The 5,485-nt window shown below is 39.0% G+C and overlaps 1 pseudogene; it reads right to left on the reverse strand.

Moving 5' to 3' along the window:
- Positions 1-1,633: 1,633 nt before the first annotated feature.
- LOC107697599 (NACHT, LRR and PYD domains-containing protein 12-like) overlaps positions 1,634-5,485 on the reverse strand; it is a 12,824-nt pseudogene continuing 8,972 nt past the window's right edge.

Below are 5,485 nucleotides of genomic sequence, written 5' to 3' on the forward strand. Positions count from 1 at the left end.
AATCCTCTCGATATCACCTGATGCTTTTTTTTTTTTTTATATATATCTATATACACGGTGTCATCGTCTGCGCATTTCGAGTATTTCACACATATAGTGTGAGCACATAAATCATGCTCGACAATCGGACCGTACAGTGTGAGCACATAAATCGTGAGCTTTGTCTTTACATCGCATGCGATCTGCTCTTACAGTGTGAGTTGGTACCTTGATGAAATCGCACAGTGTATGCCCGGCCTTACAGTTTAGCTTCAGCCCTAATTAAACACATCTGAACCGGCTAATAGTTCTTCAGACTCACTAGAAACCTCCAGGCAAATGTGTTGGAGCTGGTTTCAGAAGGATTGGACACCCCTGGTAGACGACATATTAACTTAGGCCATGTCCACACGTACACGGGTATTTTTATAAAGTTTTTCCTTCTTCCGTTTTAAAAAAAATCTCCGTTCACATGAAAATGCAAAATCATGCTATGAAGCACTGTCAAGAGCATGCCAAGCCAACAGGTGGCGATATAATCTCAACCGTAAAGCCATGTTGGCCAATCAGAAGCCTGAAAAAGTTTCCAGTAGGCGGAGATCACAGCGCATGCTCCAACATCGCAAGCCAAAATCTTAGGTTTCGCTGTCTACACGATAACACTGCAACCGGAGTTTTTGAAAATCTTCACCCTGGCAGGAGTTTTCAAAAATGTTCAGTTTCAGTGACCAGGTGCTGCGTTTGCGTGTGGACGAATGGCCAAACCGCACAGAAAAAGCTGCTGTTTTGAAAATACCCACGTTTGTGTGGACAGGGCCTTACTCTTGACAGAATACACTTAATAAAGTCTAAATACAATGTGATTTTATGTGTCTGTTTTCCATCAACTCCACACTGTCAGAGCTGCTCTGGGCTGGATATTTTCTCTCAGTTCTGCGGCATTTTCTTGAGCTATAATTGAAAAAGAAGTTCTAAAGTCCATATTGAGGCCAATATGATAAAGCATCAAATTCAAATAACTTTTTTCAGTACTTTATTAAGACAAATAATAATTAAAGGACTAAATTCAAATAAACAAAAAAATTACGTTAATTTGATATTGTTATGTCTTGCCTGATTTGTCTTATTTTGAAGTTTTCCATTCTATTGTTCCTGGTTTTTTCTTTACTGTGTTTAGTTCCTGTTTTCTTGGTTTTCTAGGTTTTGTTCACCTGTGTCTCATTTGGTTCTCTTTTAGTTTGTGTATTTATAGCTCTCTATTTCAGTGGTTTGTTGTGGTTTGCAATACTCCTACAACTTTTCCTATGTCTCCCAATGCCAGTGACTTTTGTTTAAATAAATATTTACCACTTGCGAATAGATCCTCGCCTTGTTGTCTGAACCAGCCGTGATGAATATCTTTTGTAGCCTACTATAGATTGACACACAAACTGTTACAAACAACTGATGATAATATTATTGTGTAAAATGGGGTATCAGTATAAACTTCAGAAGAAGAAACAAAATATTTCCTTGTTTACATTTGGATAAAGGATTGAATCATTATAGAATGTTACACAAACACATACATCCATCACTACGGGTTTGTATCTGTTGATTCTGCTGACATGTCTGTAGTGCCTGTTTATTCGCCATCAGCAGATCCAGGAAAGGTCAGACTGACATCTAAAACCTGTAAGTAAAACACTGTATGTGGATATGTATGTGACATTACTGCTTAAGTAATGTCACAAAATTAATTAATAGCATTCTAAATTAATAGAATCAAATTGTGAAGGCTGTGATTTAATTGGATTGTCTGTGCTGTGGGTTTCATAATGAAGCATTTTGTTCATCTACATGTGTGCAGCTCAAGATACAGTGTTTCAGCATCTCATTTGTAAAGTTCCCTAAATTAATCAGCTATTAAAAAAAAAACTTTTCATTCAAAATTACGTACAGAAGTGTCTCCAGTTTGCAATGTGGATCATCCTTCAGATCAGAGAGACGCTTTACATCTGAGTCTCTTAGTTCATTTCCAGATAGATCGAGATGCCTCAAGTGTGAGGGGTTTGATGTCAGAGCTGAGGCCAGAGCAACACAACCTTCCTCTGTCAAACCACAATTATACAACCTGTAAAGGATTAGAGGGTGTTCATTTTGATATTAATAAATGTCAGAATCTATTTTTATGCGACTCTCCCCATAAACACATTTATGAAAACATAATTTAAAAACCTCCAGTAATAAATTAATATAAGTGAGAAATAATTGATAATTTGCCATTGAATTATTAAAAATAATAATAATGCACAACTAAGCTATACTGTAACTGCTCCACCTCTTCTGTGTATTCTTTTTAATTAATTCAGTGAATCAGGGTCAATTACTCCTTGCTTATGCCTACGTATGACCCCAGACTGTGATACAAATTGGAGACCAACTATACATTCTCCTACTAATTACACCGCTTCTTTTTAAATATAAATACAACTGGTCATGAAACATTGATTCAAATATAAATTATTACTTACTTTAACATTTACATTTAGTCATTTAGCAGATGCTTTTATCCAGAGCGACAAATGAGAACAATAGAAGCAATCAAACCAACAAAAGAGCAATAATGTGTAACTGCTGTGACAAGTCCCGGGTAGTCTAATGCAGTACACATAGCTTTCATTATTATTATTATTATTATTAAAAAAGTAGAATAGAAAAGAATAAATAATGCTAGTGTTAGATGGTAAAATTTTGTATATAATAAATAAAAAGAAAAGTAGGTAGAATAGAAATACAACCCCAATTCCAGAGAAATTGAGACGTTTTGTAAAAATGCAATAAAATCAAGAATCTGCGATTTGTTCATTCTCTAACTTTTATTTAATTGACAAAAGTACAAAGAAGACTGTTTTGAAACAGTTCACAGTAAGCAGGTGAATTGGTAATGGGTCAAGGTATCATGTTTGGGTATAAAAGGAGCATCTCATCTCTTATTGCATAAGAAACCGTCATGCTCAAACCGTCAAACCGTGTTAAATATAGCCACATGGGCTTAGGAGTACTTCAGAAAACTGCTGTCACTTAACAGTCTGCTGCTGCATCAAGAAATGCAACTTGAAACTCTGTTACTCTAGGAGAAAGCTATACATCAATTCTATGCAGTGATGCCGCCGGGTTCTCTGGGCCAGAGCTCATCTCAGATAGTCAAAAAGACAGTGGAAAGGTGTGCTGTACTCAGATGAGTCCACATTTCAACTTGTTTCTGGGAAAAATGGATTTTGAGTTCTCAGTCCCAAAGACAAAAGGGACCATCCAGACTTTCATCAGTGACAGATGCAAAAGCGAACATCTGTCAAGGTATATGAGTGCATCAGTGCAAACGGCATGGGTGACTTGCATATGTGTGAAGGTACCACTGACATGGAGGCATATATTGGAGTTGTACAGAGAAATATACTGCCGTCAAGATGATGTCTTTCATGGGAAGTCCATGGTTATTAGATCAAGACAATGCCAGCTCTCATTCTGCATGTGCTACAGCAGTGTGGTTTCGTAGACTCAGAGTGAATGTGCTAGACTGGCCTGCCTGCAGTCCAGATCTGACTCCTATTGAAAATGTATGACCAGTCATGAAAAGGAGAATCAGACAACGACAATCACAGACTGCTGAGCATCTGAAGCCTTGTTTCAAGAGAGACTGGACAAAAATTTTGCTTGCAAAACTTTAACAATTAGTATCCTTAATTCCCAAACAACAATGTAATTAAAAGGAAAGTTGATGACACGGTGTTAAACGTGCCTCTGTCCCAACTTTTTTGGAGTGTGTTGCAGCCATCAAAATCAAAATGTGTTCATATTTACAAAATACATTTACGTTGGTCAGTGAAAACTTTGGAAATGTTTTCTTTGTACTTTTGTCAATTAAATAAAAGTTAAAGAGAATGAACAAATCACAGATTCTTGATTTTATTGCATTTTTACAAAACGTCCCAACTTCTCTGGAATTGGGGTTGTAGAATAGAGAGTGCTAGTGTTAGAGGGTCAAGTGTATGTGGAAGAGATGTGCCTTTAGCTGTTTCTTGAAGATGGCTAAGGACTCACAGCTGCTCGGATCACATTGGGCAGGCCATTCCACCAGCAGGGAACACTTAAGGCTGTGAAAGTGTTCTTGTTCCTCTTTGGGATGGCACTGTAATGCACCGTTCACTTGCAGAAGGTAAGCTTCTGAAGGGCATGTAAATCTGAAGTTGTGAATTTAGATATAGGGGTGCAGAGCCAGTGGTAGTTTTGTAGGCAAACATCAGTGCCTAGGATTTTATGCAAGCGGCTATTGGTAGCCAGTGCAGAATGATGAATGGAGGTGTGACATGCCCTTTTTGGCTTGCTAAAGACTAATCTTGCAGCCACATTCTGTATTAGTTGCAGAGGTTTGATAGAACTGGCTGGAAGACCTGCCAAGAGAGCACTGCAATAGTCCAGGCTGAACAGAACAAGAGCTTGAACAAGGAGTTGTGCAGCATGTTTCGATATAAAGGGCCTGATCTTCCTTATGTTGTATAAGGCAAATCTGCAGGACCTGGCAGTTCTAACAATTTGGTCTGTGAATTTCAGCTGATCATAAATCGCAACTCCAATGTTCCTGGCTGTCCTGGAAGGTGTTATGGCTGGTGTGCCTAGGTGGATGGAGAAATTGTGATGAAGTGATGGGCTAGCTGAAACCACAAGCAGTTCTTTCTTGGCAAGGTTAAGTTTAATGTGATGGTCCTACATCCAGCAAGAAATGTCTGTTAGACAAGCTGAGATGCGAGCAGCTATTGTTGGATCATCAGGATGGAATGAGAGGTAGAGTTGAGTGTCATCAGCATAGCAGTGATATGATAAGCCATGTTTCTGAATGACTGAACCTAGTGATGCAATGTAGATAGAAAAGAGAAGTGGTCCAAGAACTGAGCCCTGAGGCACCCCGGTAGCTAGATGTTGCGACTTGGACACCTCACCCCTCCAAGATACCTTGAAGGACCTATCTGAGAAGTAAGATTCGAACCACTGGAGTGCGGTTCCTGAGATGCCTTTTGCCAAGAGGGTTGACAGGAGGGTTTGGTGGTTAACAATATCAAAAGCAGCAGATAGATCCAGCAAGATAAGTACTGAAGATTTGGAAGCTGCTCTTGCCAGTCTTCGACAACCGAGAGCAAGGCAGTCTCGGTTGAATGTTCACTTCTGAAGCCAGACTGGTTGCTGTCCAGGAGGTTGTTTGTGAGAAAGGCAGAGATTTGGTTGAACACAACTCGTTCAAGTATTTTTGCAATGAATGGAAGAAGGGATACCCGTGTATAGTTTTCTAAAAGTGCTGGGTTAAGAGAGCGTTTCTTAAGTAGTGGGGTTATCCAAGCCTGTTTAAATGCTAAGGGAAAGACAACAGTGTGAAGGGATGTGTTAATGATGTGAATGAGACCAGGTACAACTGAAGGAGAAATGGCTTGAAGGAGATGAGATGGAATAGGATCAAGTGGACAAGGAGCAG

The sequence above is a fragment of the Sinocyclocheilus anshuiensis genome, unplaced genomic scaffold (assembly GCF_001515605.1).
Source record: "Sinocyclocheilus anshuiensis isolate Anshui unplaced genomic scaffold, SAMN03320099.WGS_v1.1 scaffold73, whole genome shotgun sequence".
Lineage (NCBI taxonomy): Eukaryota > Metazoa > Chordata > Actinopteri > Cypriniformes > Cyprinidae > Sinocyclocheilus > Sinocyclocheilus anshuiensis.